At 45.1% G+C, this 17,211-nt stretch overlaps 1 protein-coding gene across 9 annotated transcripts in view; it reads right to left on the bottom strand.

Moving 5' to 3' along the window:
* The window catches only part of LOC145537845 (F-box-like/WD repeat-containing protein TBL1X), a 247,994-nt gene that overhangs the window by 59,674 nt on the left and 171,109 nt on the right, over positions 1-17,211 (bottom strand). For 8 of the 9 annotated variants that reach the window (XM_081568790.1, XM_081568786.1, XM_081568793.1 and 5 more), the window contains one exon: positions 9,580-9,668. The gene's annotated coding sequence lies outside the window, so the exon portion shown is untranslated. The remainder of the gene's footprint in view (positions 1-9,579; positions 9,669-17,211) is intronic. The other variant, XM_081568794.1, reaches the window with a different exon arrangement.

Below are 17,211 nucleotides of genomic sequence, written 5' to 3'. Positions count from 1 at the left end.
TGCTGAGTCGATTCAGTGGTGTCCGACTCTCTGCGACCCCCATGGACTACGTGCAGCCCCGCCAGGCTCCTCCGTCCCTGGGATTCTCCAGGCAAGGATACTGGAGTGGGTTGCCATGCTCTCCTCCAGAGAAATGCTTGTGCTGGCTGCAATGAAGTTAGGGGAACCCCAGGGCGATGGTTTGGACCTCCAAAGACTTATCAGCTGGAGGTAAGGGGAATCACGTCCTGAGGGCACCGATGAGAACAGAGAATGTGGGATTCGGGGGGGGGGGGCGGGGGGCGGGGGGCGGGGGGCGGGGGCTCGAGGCTGAGCCAGGAGGCCTGATGCTGATTATACCTTCATCCCTATGGAGCTGTGGACCACAGGGCTCAGTTTTTTCACCTCTGCCAAACTGCCAAATGCTAAGAACCGCTACCCACCCCCCGCCGGGAAGGTGGTGAGCATGACATGCTACTACACACACTTCCAGACCAGGGTCCCGAGCACCAAAGAGATGCAGGAGGGCTCTTAATCCTACGCCGCCCCCCGCCGCCCCCACAAGCATCCTCAAAGCAGAGAGACCACCTCCCTTCTCCCAGAGGAACACGCCTCCAAAAACAACAACAAAAATGGGTTCTTGATTAGTGACATAGTGTTTATTTTCTCGCCTGACCCAGTTTTGACTCATGCATGTGTGTGCTCAGTCGCACCCAATTCTTTGCAACCCCCATGGACTGACTGTAGCCCTCCAGGCTCCTCTGTCCATGGGATTTCCCAGGCAAGAATACGGGAGTGGGTTGCCATTCCCTTCTCCAGAGTTTTCATCGGAGGCACCCCCCATTAGGTAGATCTGAGGTCTTTGCAGTTGTGCCTGGTTAGGAAGAAAATGACCGTCTTTACCGCGAGGTTAAAACCACACATTCCCTCCCTGTTCTGGTTTCAGAAGAAGAAAAAAAATCAGTGTGAGCTGATGACAGATCTGGAGTCTTCCTGCTTAACATGAGTATTCCAACATAAATAATCACTGGGGGCTGAAATCCATCAGGAAGCTGAAGGGAAGATGATTTATGGAATTTTTCTTTTTGAATAACTTAATTTCAAGGTGGCAAAAAACTCTTAATAACCACGGTCACAAAACAGTTCAAAATTCAGTTGCAAGAGAAGTGGTGTCTACGATGTTATACTTAAAATGGATTACCAACAAGGACCTGCTGTCCAGCACAGGCAATCTGCTCAACACTCTGTAATAACCTTATGGTTCCCAAGGGCAAGGATGGGGGAAGGGATAGTCAGGGAGTTTGGGATGGACATGGACACACTGCTGTGTGTAACATGGAGAACCAGCAAGGACCTACTGTCCAGCTCAGGGAACTCTGCTCAATGTCATGTGGCAGCCTGGATGTGAGGGGAGTTTGGGGGAGAAGGGATACATTTAATGTACGGCTGAGTCCCTTTGCTGTCCACCGGAAACTATCGCAATGCTGTTAATCGGCTGCACCTCAATACCAAATAATAGAGGAAATTTTATAAAACACAGAGAGAGCGGGAAATGGTGTCTAAGGGTTTGGCTGTATCGCGTGTACAGTATTTAATATGCTCTCATGCTCTGGGAAGGGACAGGACTGCTCCCCAAACAACAAAATCTGAACTGCTCTCTGATGATCTTAGAGGATGTAATGACCACAGAGCCACTTGAGCGCCGGCTCTGGGAGATGAAGACAAAGGGCGAGTGAGTTCCCTGCCCATGGGCGGCGAGCCGGGTTGGGAAACGGTGATGGAACAAGCACACAGTGACTCCGGGGTGGGGAGCGTGGTGTTCAGCGTGATATCATTCGTGGCAGAAGTTGCTCTCTTAGCAATCTGTGCCGTTAGGATGCGGTCTCTTAAAATCCTTTCATGCAGCCCCTTCCGTGGTTCTCCAGGGATGGAAGAAAAAGTCGGTCTGAGGTCTTGTCTCTGCTATGAGTCTGCTGGCCTGGACGCTGGAAGAATGCATTGCATAAAGTGATCTTCTGGACGAGGCCCAGGGCTCTGGGACTTGATTCTGCGTGGAGTGAGGGTGCAGAGCCAGAGCTGCTGGAAAATCTGCCATAAATGACCTCTTTGCAGCAAGGCGCTTTCACAAATTCTCTGCTGACTGCAACGCAGTAGGTCTCACCTCCTGGCTTCCCTTCTCCATCACACTGGGGGTGGTTTAGCCGATCAGTCGCGTCCGACTCTATGTGACCCCATGGAATGTAGCCCGCCAGGATTCTCTGTCCACGGGATTCTCCAGGCAAAAATACTGGAGTGGGTTGCCATTTCGTCCTCCAGGGGATCTTCCCAACTCAGAGATTGAACCTGGGTCTCCTGCACTGCAGGTGGATTCTTTACCGACTGAGCCACCAGGGAAGTCCATAACATTGCTCTTTTTTTTCAAATGGAAACTGTGTTTCCCAGTGGCCAGTTATGAGACGAGAAGTTTAATGTATGCATCAACATTTACATATAAATCCTTTTGTACACACTGCTGGAGACTAAGGTGGAGAGGAAGCAAGCCTGTTTCATCACGTTGCACACCTGTTCTACTTGCATTAACTGAAACGAAGCCGTCACATAACTGCTGAAAAACTACTGCAAACTTTTTTGTTGTCCAATGACAGTAATGAATATGACTCAATAAATTATGGAATTTATAGTTGGACTTTAGTTATTGCAGAATATATACACAGAATAGATTTGACAGAGAACAAGAAAATATCAACAGTGGTTTCACCTTTTCTTCCCCCATAGACTTATCTTCATTTTACTAAAGAGTATTTGCATGCATATTATTCTATAGTAAGAAAAATAGTACCCCCAAAGGTAAGATTTTTCACTAATTTAATAGTTATATTTATTTACTTGGCAGCCAAATAGTCCAAAATTATAAACATAATAAAAGAACTATTATTTCCTCACCAGAGTTCACATGTCCAGCAGTGATACGCGTTGTGTGCTAACTTGCTTCAGTCGTGTCTGACTCTTTGCAACCCTGCAGACCTTAGCCCGCCAGGCTCCTCTGTCCATAGGCTTCTCCAGGCAAGAACACTGGAGTGGGTGGCCCTGTTCTCCTCCAGGGGATCTTCCCAACCCAGGGACTGAAACCACGTCTCTGACGTCTCCTGCATTGGCAGGCGGGTTCTTAACCACTAGCGCCACCTTTTTAAATAAGAGAATGAACGTAATAAGATTGCAGTCGTCAGAAGGATTTTCATGACTGGGGATGATGTCCACGATACAGTGCTATGTGGGAAAAAAAGGAGGCTTCAAACAGAATGCGCGTGTTGCTAAGTTTCATTTTATAACTTAGGACAAGGCCTCCCTGGTAGCTCAGTGGGTAAGCAATCTGCCTGCAATGCAGGAGACCCGGGTTCGATCTCTGGGTGGGGAAGATCCCCTGGAGAAAGAAATGGCAATCCACTCCAGTATTCTTGCCTGGAGAATCCCATGGAGAGAGAACCCTGGTTGGGGGTACAGTCCATGGGGTTGCCAAGAGTCGGACATGGCTTAGCAACTAAACCACAGAAACCACACACATATACACACACGCACAAATAAAAGATACCCTCTAAAATATAAACAGTAAAATGAAATACACCGGTTTCTCCAGGGCCGGGATCATGGTGGACTTAAATCCGTGTACGCATGCATGCCTTTTCAGTGTTCTCCAAATTTCCTCCTACGAACGTGAACTGGTCACACTCATTAGGATGTAATTAAAATCTGGCAGCGTCTTCAGAAATCAGTATGAGAACAACCCAGCTAAGGAGGAAAGAAATTGGCAGGGTTGAGACAGCAGGGAGGAGGGAGCCTCCTCGGGGTAGAAAAATAATGACGTGCTTCACAGAAATCAGAAAGCATCCCCAGGGTGAGGCCTTCAGAAAGGGGCCTTTCTGTGCCTATTTGCTCGCCCGGATTCATTAGTGGCTGGTTGGTGGGCTTCGTTCCGACCCCGTGCGCACAGGCACGAGGCTTGCAGACGTGAGAAGACGGGGCGTCCTGGCCCAGACGTGCGGCCAAGACCACGTGTGCCTCTCCCTAGTGGCCATGGGTCCTCGTCTCGAACCCTCTGAGCCACAAACCCTGCCCACCCCACACTTCTCTGCCCGATTGGGAGGCAGGTCCAGAAGGAAACCTTCCTAAAAAAGTTCACCCCGATGACAGCAAGCCACTGCTAAGTAAGGTCTGCATCGCAGAGAGACAGACACACACACATTAAGTCGAACAGCACAGTTTCATTTTACAGTCTTCTGTCCACGCAGTGAAATTCAAGTTCAGGTGCCCAGGCTTTCGCAGCAAAGGGCCTCGGAAGATACGGAGAGCTTCAACGTAAAAATGCACTTTCCCTTCTTTGCTGGAGGACGTGGGTCTGCAAGCTAAGGCTTCTGATTAATCTGTAAATTAATTTACAGACTTTAATTATCTCTGAGACCAAGAGGCTGGAATGAGAGTCTCTGCACTAGGCCCTCTGACAAATCACAAGAATGTACACAGGCTGGTTACGAAAGTGCTCAGACACTGATTTTCAGCCACATATGCAAGATTTATCTTGGCCTGGATGATTCCCGTTTCTGTGGTAGGTGGAGTCCTAAGTGAGGTCATCCACTCCTATAACGTGGTCTCCAGAGTTTTGAAAAAAACAAAAAACCAAAACAAAACCCTGTGGCTTTCTCTATAAATGTAAAGGCAGGCGATGCTCTGCCCTCTGAGTCGACCTGCATTTCAAAAAAACCTTGGTGTTAAAATAGGGAGATATTGAGGGCAGGAGAAGGGGGCGACAGAGGCTGAGATAGTTGGATGGCATCGCTGACTCAACGGACGTGAGCAAACTCAGGGAAACAGTGAAGGACAGGGAAACCTGGCGTGCTGCGGTCCACGGGGTCGCAAAGAGTCGGACACGGCTGAGCAGCAGAACAACAACAAGAGGATATTTTGATGCTTCAGATTTAAACGAGGATGGCGACCCACTCCAGTGTTCTTGCCTGGAGAATCCCTCGGACAGAGGAGCCATAACTCTTTGCAACCCCATGGACTGTAGCCCGCCAGGCTCCTCTGTCCATGGGGATTCTCCAGGCAAGGATACTGGAGTGGGTTGCTATGCCCTCCTCCAAGGGGATCTTCCTGACCCAGGGATTAAACCCACGTCTCCTGCCCTGCAGTTGGATTTTTTACCATCTGAGCCACCAGGGAAAACCACAAGGTGGATGCTTTCTTAAGCATGCCATGGACCTCGCAGAGCTGCACATCAGAGGCCCTTCAACTCAAAGGTCACAGTTTGAAGACAAGAGAAATAAAACAGGTGTCTTTCTTGAGGTCCAGCTGGCGCACTGCAGCCCACAGGCAGATTCACACGTCGGCCACCTTCCGTAAGGCTTAGGAGCTATCCGTGGCATCTCCGTTTCTAAATGGTTGCAAGGAAAATCAAAACAATCCTATTTTGCCACTCATGAAATTGCGATGACATTTGGATTCCAGTGCCCATCGGCGAAGTATTACCGTCACTCAGCCACACTCATTCACCTGTGTATGATCGGTAGCGGCTCTCACAGGACAAAGAGAGAAGAAAGCAACAGCGATCCCAGGGCCCACAAAGCATCAACTATCAACATCTACTCTCTGGCAACCTCACCCTCCCGAAGATTCTCTCCTCTCTACATTAGAGCATGCCCGCCTTGTCGATTTCTGGCCGAAAATCTTCCTGTCTGGGAACCTGAAGGGTGATGCCCCAAGAATGTGGACGTTCCTCGTGGATAACCCACTGGTCACTCTGCACCGAAGAGCCAAGAAGACACCACGGGCATCATCTGCTGTGTGTCCGTCGCTTTCCGAGGAGGGACCTGCTGAAACTAGGCTAAGTCAAACGGGAACAGACAAAGGTCCGTCTGGTCAAAGTTATGGTTTTTCCAGTAGTCCTGTACGAATGGGAGAGTCAGACCATCAAGAAGGCCGAGCACCAGAGAACCGATGCTTTCTAAATGGGGCTGGTGAAGACTCTTGAGAGTCCCTTGCACTGCAAGGAGATCCAACCAGTCCATCCTAAAGGAAATTGGTCCTGAATATTCATTGGAAGGACTGATGTTGAAGCTGAAACTCCAATACTTTGGCCACCTGATGCGAAGAGCTGACTCATTGGAAAAGACACTGATGCTGGGAAAGATTGAAGGCAGGAGGAGAAGGGAAGGACAGAGGATGAGATGGCTGGATGGCATCACCGACTCGATGGACATGAGTTTGAGCAAACTCAGGAGATGGTGACGGACAGGGAGGCCTGGTGTGCTGCAGTCCATGGGATTGCAGAGTCGCACACAACTTGGCGACTTAACAACAACAGGAACAGACATGAGCCCTCCCTTTCCGACGCACAGCACCAAGCGCAGAGAGAAAGGGCTGTGATTTACAGATGACTCCCAAGCTCATGGTCAGGGAGGCGCCATGGGAACTGTGGTATGTGAGCAGCAATGCCATTCCCCAGCATAATCCCAAACGAACATCTGTACGTCGTGATCGCACATGGAATCATCAAAGGCTACACAAATTTCCAGAGTCGTCTATGAAGCTAAACACCAACGCCCAACTCACAGCAGGAAGTCAATGTGTGCTCACGTCAATTCACTCAAAGCTTATGTGTTCCCTGAATACTGAATTCAGACTCAATCAAGACACTGGTGAGCAACAGGTCTCCTCTCTCCCTTCTTCCCTCTGACATTTAAAATATGATTCAATTGCGTCTTAAAAATACTGCCTGATGGTGCAGCCACTTTGGAAAAGTTGGGACGATTCTTCCAAATGTTAAACAGAGCTACCATATGACCGAGCAATTCTCCTCTCAGGCATATACCCAGGAGACAATGAAGGTACACACCCAAATACGATTTGCACACGAATGTTCACGGCAGCGCTATTCTGAACAACTCAATAAAAGTAAACGCAACTCAAATGTCCATCAGCTGATGAATGGATAAATGCAGCTTGGTGGTACATCCATACAATGGAATATTCTTTGGCCATTAAAAGATTCACGCTGCAACCTGAACATCCCACGTCACAGGCTCAATTAACCTTTTCTAATTTTTCATTTTTTAAAAAAACAAACTACCCCTTCCAGATATTTAAGTAAAATACTGAACTTCTAATACAGCGGGCCCTCGAACGACATGGAGTTTGGGGTGAAAATCCCACACAGCTGAAAATCCACTTGTAACTACAGTGGGCCTTCCACATCCATGGTTCCTCATCTGTGGATCCACTCATGGACTGTGTATAGCAGTAGGTATTTACCGCAAAAAAAAAAAAAAAATTCCACGTATTAGTGGACCAGCACAGTTCAAACCGGTGCAGATGACCTCAGTCAAGGGCCAATGGTATATATTTACCTTGCTACATGTTTGGTCTTAAACAAAAATACCTCCTGAGATTGTTCCTGTGGTTAAATTTGGGCCTAACATTTTAGTTCTGATTGGTTCTTTTTAAAGCAGTATAGCAAAAAATCTTCCCCAAAATGTCCATCTTTTATGTTTTTAAAATAACAAAACTTCTATCGCTTTTTTTTTCATTTAAACAATTAAAGAACCAGAAAACACAAAACGTAAAGGATAAAATCAAACCCTAAAACCCCATCTTCCAAAATATTAACAGTGCTTCTTCTTGACAGAGGGTGGAGCGGGGAACCATCAGCTTTAGGTTGAGACGTGGGCTTCAACTCTTCAACGTTTTGTTTTTTTTTTTTTTTTTGGCCACAAGGCTTTCGGGATCCTAGTTCCCTGACCAGGGATGGAATCCATGCCTCCTGTAATGGAAAGGGCAGAGTCCTAACCACTGGAACCAACAAGGAACTCCCTGGGTTTCCACTCTTGACGTCTATGTGATTGTTCGGTTTGCTCCTCTGAGTACACGTTATCACCTCACTAGATCTATCGATAATAAGCTACATGTTTTTCTAATAACCCTCAAGGTTAAGTAGGAAATCAATTTGCAGATAGACACAAATTATATTAAGAAACTAATAAAGCAAAGAATTACGATACAGGAGCCAAATAAGATACAGACTCATGCCCTCCATTATAATCAATTTTGCAGCTTAATTTTAATTCATAATGCTGACGAGAGGGATTGATTTAATTTAAAAGGTGTCATCTGCTCCTGGTAAGACCCAGAAAAGTTTAAAATAGCTGGTTCAGTACTCAGCTTCATCTTCAGTTCAGTACAGTCACATCCGACTCTTTGCAACCCCACAGACTGCAGCACGCCAGGCTTCCCTGTCCATCATCAACTCCTGGAGCTTGCTCAAACTCATGTCCATTGAGTCGGTGATGCCACCCAGCCATCTCATCCTCTGTCGTCCCCTTCTCCTCCTGCCCTCAATCTTTCCCAGCATCAGGGTCTTTCCCAATGAGTCAGTTCTTCTCATCAGGTGGCCAAAGGATTGGAGTTTCAGCTTCAGCATCAGTCCTTCCAATGAATATTCAGAAATGATTTCTTTTAGGATGGACTGGTTTGATCTCCTTGCAGTCTAAGGGACTCTCAAGAGTCTTCTTTAACACCACAGTTCCAAAGCATCCATTCTTTGGCACTCAGCTTTCTTTATGGTCCAACTCTCAAATCCATACATGATCACTGGAAATACCACAACTTTGACTAGACGGACCTTTGTTGGCAAAGTAATGTCCCTGCTTTTTAATATGCTGTCTAGGTTGGTCATAGCTTTTCTTCCAAGGAGTAAGCCTCTTTTAATTTCATGGCTGCAGTTACCATCTGCAGTGATTTTGGAGCCCAAGGAAATAAAGTCTCTCACTGTTTCCCCATCTACTTGACATGAAGTGATGGGACCGGATGACATTTGGTTAGTTTTCTGAATGTTGAGCTTTAAGCCAACTTTTTCACTCTCCTCTCTCACTTTCATCAAGAGGCTCTTTAGTTCTTCTTCACTTTCTGCCATAAGGATGGTATCATCTGCATATCTGAGGTTATTGATATTTCTCATGGCAACCTTGATTCCAGCTTGTGCTTCATCCAGCTGGGCATTTCGCAAGATGTACTCTGCATATAAGCTAAATAAGCAGGGTAACAATATACAGCCTTGAGGTACTCCTTTCCCAGTTTGGAACCAGTCCGTTGTTCCATGTCCGGTTCTAACTGTCTGCTTCTTGACCTGCATACAGGTTTCTCAGGAGGCAGGTAAGGTTGTCTGGTATTCCCATCTCTTTAAGAATTTTCCAAAATTCTTAGAAGGCAAAAGAGCCCAATTCACCTTAAAGAATCAACTAAGTAGCACATCATTATTTAATAATGCTTTGTCTATTACCTTCATGGAGAAGGAAATGGCAACCCACTCCAGTATTCTTGCCTAGAGAATCCCATGGACAGAGGAGCCTGGTGGGCTACAGTCCACGGGGTCGCAAAGAGTCAAACATGACTCAGCGATTAAACAACAATTACCTTGAACTTCAGCAAGAAGAAAGACCTCAGACTCCTTCTAAAGAGATCATTTTAAAACAGACGGTGTTCAGTTTTGGCAAAATGCAGTTCTGTTTGAAACAAATTTCAGGTAGAGAACAAAGATCAAAGGAAGGGGTGTACCTTTAGGGTGACTTCATGTGTAGACCTCTGCAGCAGTGGGCTCCCCAGCACCCGATCATAGGGACCGCCAAGTGTCTCCTGGGACCTGCCTGGTGAGAAACAAGGAGATTAAAAAAAGACAAAAACACCAAAATAAACCTTAAAATTCTTTGGGAATTATTCACCTTTGATCTCTCCTATTCTTTTCCTTTGTCATCTCAAACACGTTTTACTGCTTCATACCCTGTCTTCAACTTTAACACAAACTATGCAGTTTTATTTGCAACATGCAAAAGGAAGTAATTAAAACCAGCCATCAGCATTATTGCACATGCAGAGATTTACAAGGAAAAAGGCTCAAAGTACATAAAATTGATTTGAGCTCAGACAAGTGTTCTCGTATCATTCAATGATAATGAATGCCCACTTGAAACATCTTTGTTTTAGGGAGTGTATCATATATAATCAATAAATTAAACTGTACACACCGTAAGAGAGAAGAAAGATGCTTCACAGAAAGTTTATAAACAGAGTTTGGGCCAATGGTACAATAACCACGCCATGCATGTTTGTGTGCAGATATTCACTCATTTACGTGCTCGTGCAAAAGGGAAACATTAGAATCTTTTACCCCCTTCTTTCGGCTTCCTAAAATAAAGCAAAAGGAAGCACTGACTAATAGGTCTCAAGTTTTCCGCTATTATTCTCCCACATTTCCATTTCAGAGCAGTTCTGTATTTGCACGGGTTTCTGAAGAAGCCAGGGGTATATCTCACAAGATAATTCTTCACATCAGAAATTTGATTTTAATTTTTCAGTCAATATAAATACAAAGCAGTCAACCAGCATCTATTTAAGGATATGTACCTTCTTCCTTACAAAACGTCTGGTTGTGAGTGAATTCAGGCTCCTACAGGGTTTAAATTATCTACAAGCTCAAAAACTAAGGAAATTAAATGACTACCATTTTCTGTAAATTCTTGTTCAACGGTCTTAAGTGATATAAAAAGGTGCCAGGTTAATGTAATTCAAATTCAGAAGTGGGGCTATGAATGAAGCTGTTTCTTATTAGTGAATTAATCAGAACCTCTTGAAACGTTTTTAAGGAAATTATTCCCATTGAGTTATGTTTATAGTTACACTGTTCAAAGAAAGGAGATTAAAAAGATTCTATAAGTAGGTTCATAGGCTGTTAAGTTTCATTACAGTACATTTTTAAAACATCATAAGGATCTGTAAGTTGAAAAGTAGTAACCAGAACAACGGAAAAAAATCTACCGCCGAAGGAAAATAAGATTTAAACAAAACTCTACAGTTGTTTGAATAGACATTTAAGGGCATTAGACTGAAGCAGGGACAAGGGAACACGAACTTCTCTTATAAAATACAAATGCATTTCATTATGAAATAAATTCCGTAGTAGAGATGAAATAGGACAATACTCCTGAGAGTAACCTGCCACAGACAGCAAATGACTATTTTCAGGACTGGGTTGTAAACCCAAAATAGCCTTCTGATGAGATTGCTAAATACCATCAACTATCAAAATATGAGCAGATGTCACCACCATAAGCCCCAAATTGCTTGAAAATTAAAACATTAAAATCCATAATAATTCAATTAGGCAATTAATATATAAACAGCTCTTATTACAAGCTGTTCAGAAAAAAAAAAAGCTTTAGTACCAAAAAGCTATTCTTTGGTCCAAAACAGATGGTAACTCACAAATTGAAGGTTATCTTTGATATAAGTTGTTAAATTCAATAACAGTAATTAACATCATCTGTGTGTTATAAACACACAAAACATGTGAAATATGACTTTGGTTAATGACATTCTGGTTATGCAACATGACAAAATTAATTAGTTTACTGCTAAAAATATGAAGTTTAAGTGAGAAATCTGACCTTCCAATACCTTGTTCTTCCTGACTTTCCCATTATGAACAACCAAAGAGAACCACTATCCATAAATCCTGCTGGCAAGGATTCATGGGACTGAAAAATATTTGTGGGACATGCACATGATTTTAACAAATGCAATATATTCCTTAATTCTCAAAGGTAAATATAAAACGAAAGTGACAGTGTGAGTCCCTCAGTCGTGTCCGATTCTTTGTGACCCCATGGACTGTAGCCCACCAAGCTCCTCTGTCCATGGAATTCTCCAGGCAAGAATACTGCAGTGGGTTGCCATTCCCTTCTCCAGGGGATCTTCCCGACTCAGGGACCGAACCTGGGTCTCCTGCATTACAGACAGATTCTTTACCGACTAAGCCAAGTAACCCCTAACAAAAACATGGAAGCATCACAGCATGTCCACAGTGATACCAGCGGTTTCAACCAGGGGAGGCTGTGTCCTCTGCACCAGGCGACTCTAGAATATTAGGCAATGTCTGGAAACATTTTTCGGTTGTCATAACTGGAGGAAAGAAGCTACTGGCATAGCATCAAGCATCTACAACTCACACCACAGTCTTTCACACAGTAGACAGATCAGGACCCCAAATGCCAATACCACCCAGGAACTGTATTTTAATGGGACAGACTTTAGTGTTAGGTAGGTTAGACCAGGGAAACAGAGTCCAAGGTGGTAGTCAGAGGAAGGGACGACTAGAAGAATCACGTGCAGGGCAGACAAAGGAAAGGAAAAAGCCCATGAACAGGAAAACGTGAGGCCTGGAAAAAGAACCTCTGGGAGGAAGAAGCCTAACACGCCCGTTTCCCTGATTGGCTTGACCATACACCCTAATTGCATTCCCTTCCCTGACTGGTTGCAGATACAAGCCCTATTTTGCAAGGGGAAATAGCCAGTGGAGCCCCAGGAACTGCCAAGGAGAAGAGAAAAATGTATACAAAGGGAAACCTAAAAAGGAGACCAGACCACTCCAACGGGTGTGGGTCCACGCTCATCTCTCAAGACTGTCCTGCATGGGGCTTGCTTAATAAATCCTGCCTGCTTGAGCTGTGCTGGTCTGTCGTTTTAATTCTTTGCTAAGAAGAGACAAGAACAGAAGGGAAAAAAACCTCCTTGACAGTAGACTCACTGAGTAGACACTTCTCTTCACGACCTCTGCCTTATTCTTACTGTGAAATATTAGAAGTAACGCTTTCACACGGGCCTTAGATTCAGAAAGGATCACCTAAGGGACACTTTAGTATAGATGGTCACAATCTAAAACTGGTTACCGAGGTCAATTATGGATTCTGTATAGAGAAAATGGTTGACTAAGAGACACAAAAACATAAAAACCTCAGACATCCAACTGCAAAATAATTCAAGGCATTCAGTGAATTAAGAGCATGGGAATAACAATGAATTCTGAGAAGTGGGGTCTTCCATTGCAGGGGGCACATCTCCTGGTAAGGGAACTAGGACCCCACAGGCTTCGAAGCATAGCCAAAAAAAAAAAATTCTGATAAAAAAAACATTTAAGAGCAATGAAGCAAGATAATAACTATTACAGAGAGAAAGTGTCTGGAAAATTAGGAATACCAAAACGTTCAAGGTTCAGCAGCTAATTCCATCACTTAATGAGCTACACATGAAAGTAAGAAGAAATTTTATCTTTCATTTCAAAGAAGAATATGTTTGCAAAAAAAAAAAAAATGGCTTGAACAAAATAAAACTGAAATTTGAGTGGGAGGGCTTGAAATTCAAATATAAAAGATTATGAGAGGAAACTTATAGGCTTATCCTTTTCTGTAAATACATAACATGTAAAGGCTTTCTGCAATAAAACGTCCTGAAAATAGTTTAGCAAAATGTTGAAATTTTCTGATGCTTCATAATGAATACTTGGAGGTCTATTATTCTCTTCATTTTTTAGTATGTTTGAAATCTGCCAGAGTAAAAGGGTTTTTTTGGTTTTTTTTTTAATTCACATAAAAAGATCTGTGAACTTACTGATTTGCCCTTGTTACTTATGAGGTTGTAAGCTACTTGAAAGCAAGAACGGTGCCTTATACCATCTCTTTATACTTCGCTGTGGCTCATGTATTACTCTTCATTCGCTGATAAACAGCTCATCAGGGTCTGTTGACATGTTAAAAACAAAGTGTCTTTTTTGGGGGGAGCTAGATACAGTTAGGTGCCTTCTAGCGCTGAGATTCCACGGTATCAAGTTTCAATGTACCTGCTTATGCTTCACTCTTAACTCACCAAGACACCAAAAAATACCTGGCCAGGTGATCAAGTCACGTGTTAGCCTTTTCCAAAGCACAGGCGAAGAGATTCCAAGTTTAGCTTGTCTTTTCAATCACAAACCAGCAAATTAAAGCGAGAAGGAAGCAACCTTTGCTCTCTGCAGTCACCAGGAGTATGTCGGGGGTCTAACACCCTGATTTCCAGCAGTTTATGTCTGAGTTCCCTTCAAGATTCACTTAAAGCGTCCATGATTCACGAGAAGGTAGAGAGAAGCGTCCCTGAGGAAAGGACCAGGGAACTGGAGCTTTGAGAAAAGACTAATGAATCACGTGATGACTGCAGCAATGGAAAAAAAACAGAAGGAAAGAGATTTTGCACAGAAGCAAAAAGACAACCTACAGGCTGCGTTGCAATTCAACAGGGCTCAGCTTCCAAATTACCTGAATAGCTCATACAACTCAGTAACAGAAAACCAGACAATGCCACCAAAAAACTGGCAGAAGACCAAAATCAGATACTCCTCCAAAGAAGACATAACAAACAGCCAATAAGCACATGAGAAGATGCTCAATGTTGCTAATTATCAGACAAATCCAAATCAAAACTACAGTGATGTATCGCCTCACACAGGTCCGGATGGCCATCATCAAAAAGTCTACAAATAATAAATGCTGGAGAGGGTATGGAGAAAAGGGAACTCTCCTACCCTGCTGGCGGAAATGCATTTGGTATGGCCATTATGAAGAACGATATAGAGGCTCCTTAAAAAACTCAAAGTAGAATTACCACAGGATTCGGCAATCCCAGTCCTGGGTATCTAGAGAAAACCCTAATTTGAAGAGATACACGCATGCAAATATTCATAGCAGCAGTATGCACAATCACTAGGACGTGGAAGCAACCTGAACGTTCACTGACAGATGAAATGCTAAAGGCGTGGTATGCTATTGTTTAGTCGCTGTGTCGTGTCCGACTGTTTTGTGACCCCACAGACTGCAGCCCACCAGGCTCCTCTGTTCATGGGGTGTCTCAGGCAAGAATACGGGAGTGGGTTGCCATTTCCTCCTGCAAGGGATCTTTCTGACCCAGGGATCGAACTCACATCACCAGGATTTGCAGGTGGATTCTTTACCAATGAGACACCTGGGAAGCTCCAAAGGGGTGTGTGTGTGTGTGTGTGTGTGTGTGTGTGTCTGTGTGTGTGTGTGTGTGTGTGACTCAGTTGTGTCCAACTCTGCAACCCCATGGACTGGGATAGCCTGCCAGGATCCTCTGTCCATGGGATTCTCCAGGCAAGAATACGGTAGTGGGTTGCCATGCCCTTCTCCAATATATCCATATCTATATCCATCCATCCATCCATCTATATATATATATATATAAAATGGAATATTACTCAGACAAAGAAAGGATGAAATAATGCTACTTACAACATCATCGATGGACCTAGAGATTATTGTATGAAGTCAGACAAGGGCAAACTTATCACTTATATGTGGAACCTAAAATATGACACAAACGAGCTTATTTACAAACCAGAAAGAGACTCACAGACATAGAAAACAGATCTGTGGTTGCCAAGGGAGATTGAGGAGGGGATGAACTAGGACTTTAGGACTAGCAGACACATGCTACTATACATAAATCAGATAAAAAACAAGGTGTTTCTGTGTAGCACAGGGAATGATAGTTAATACCATATAATAAACTATAATGAAAAAAAAAAACCCCATAAAAACTGTTTATACATAGGTGCATCTACTGTGGATCTAAGTGCCTTAAGTTATGTAATCCTGCTAATCAATAATAACAGACTCCTTCCTACCAGAATGTGACATGTTTCCAATGAGGAACCCAGGTACCACCACGAGCAGTGTCATACCAGGAGGGGTTCACACACAGCAAATCATCACTTTCCCGTCATGATGTTTTCCTGGCTCTGAGCTGCAGGCAGCAGAAATTTTGTGAATCACTGTCCTTCTCTAGGGGCTTCCCTTGTGGCTCAGCTGGTAAAGAATCTGCCTGCAATGCGGGAGACCTGGGTTCGATTCCTAGGTCGGGAAGATCCCCTGGAGAAGGGAAAGGCTACCCACTCCAGTATTGTGCCCTGGAGAATTCCACGGACTGTATAGTCCACGGGGTCGCAAAGAGTCAGACCTACCTGAGCGACTTTCCCTTTTCCTTTCGTTCTCTAGCTGGTCTGTGTACCTAGGTATTCACCTAAAAGATGACACTCCATGCTCAATATGGAACTCTCCCAAACTTCGACTTTTCAGACACATGTTGAGATGTTCCTGACGGCTTCCTGACAAGAGTTTGAATACACCAGTTGCCAGACATTCTAATAAATGGAGGTCCCCCTGCTGGAAGACTATAGATTCTCCAAAAGAAATACAAAACCAATGTGCATTTTTCTAGACTCTGGAAGGCTGCAAGCTAAAGATGACAGTGCTTGGTGGAAATGAATGCAAGTATGCCAAGATGGTAATGACTTACAAAAATAAACGCTACTTTTAATATCATAATAGTGTCAAGAAGTAGGGCAGTCCTCCATGAGCCTTTACCCGCTGGGAACTAAAATCAGGCCATGATCCTCACTTCTGTTTTCACTCACCGAACTAGGAACACGGGTGAGGTGAGAGGTCACAGTGCACTGATCAGCTCCTCATCTCCTATCATCGCGTTGCTCTTTGGAAACCACTCATTTTTGGAGTCCTCTTTATTTTGTCACTGTACCAAAAGGGTTCCCGTTTCTCTTCATGTGGAAACTGGGATACGAGAGTAAAGGGACCCATTCTCTGTTAGAGTTCTGTTTATGACACACACAAAAAGATTCTGTGTTGTTTACTTCATTATAAATGCTAATTACGTGCATGAATTCCAAGGGGAAGAGAGAGGAAGGAAGGAAGGGAGAGGAAGGGAGGAGGAGGAGGAAGGAAGGAAGGGGGAGGAAAGGAGGAAGGAGGGGGAAGGGAGGGGGAAGGGAGGGAGGAGGGGGAAGGGAGAGGGAGGGAGAGGGGAAGGGAGGGGAAGGAGGGGGAGGGAGGGAGAGGGAGAGGGGAAGGGAGGGGAAGGAGGGGGAGGGGGGGAGGGGAGGGAGGGGGGAGGGAGGAGGGGGAGGGAGGGAGGGGGAAATGGAGGGGGAAGGGAGGGAGGGGGGAAGGGAGGGGGAAGGGAGGGAGGGGGGAAGGGAGGGGGAAGGAAGGGGGAGGGAGGGGGAAGGGAGGGGGAAGGGAGGGGGGAGGGAGGGGGGAGGGAGGGGGAAGGAAGGGGGAGGGAGGGGGAAGGGAGGGGGAGGAAGGGAGGGAGGGGGAAGGGAGGGGGAGGGAGGGGGAAGGAAGGGGGAGGGAGGGGAAGGGAGGGGGAGGGAGGGGAAGGGAGGGGGAAGGGAGGGAGGGGAGGGGGGAGGGGGAGGGAGGAGGAGGAAGGGGGAGGGAGGAGGAGGAAGGGGGAGGGAGGGGGAGGAATGGGAAGGAAGGAGATTCCTTTCATACCCTCTCCAGGGGA

Source organism: Giraffa tippelskirchi, chromosome Y (assembly GCF_054371585.1).
Source record: "Giraffa tippelskirchi isolate mGirTip1 chromosome Y, T2T-mGirTip1v1.2.pri, whole genome shotgun sequence".
NCBI classification, from domain to species: Eukaryota; Metazoa; Chordata; class Mammalia; order Artiodactyla; family Giraffidae; genus Giraffa; species Giraffa tippelskirchi.
This window is presented reverse-complemented; position numbering and strand designations above follow the sequence as displayed.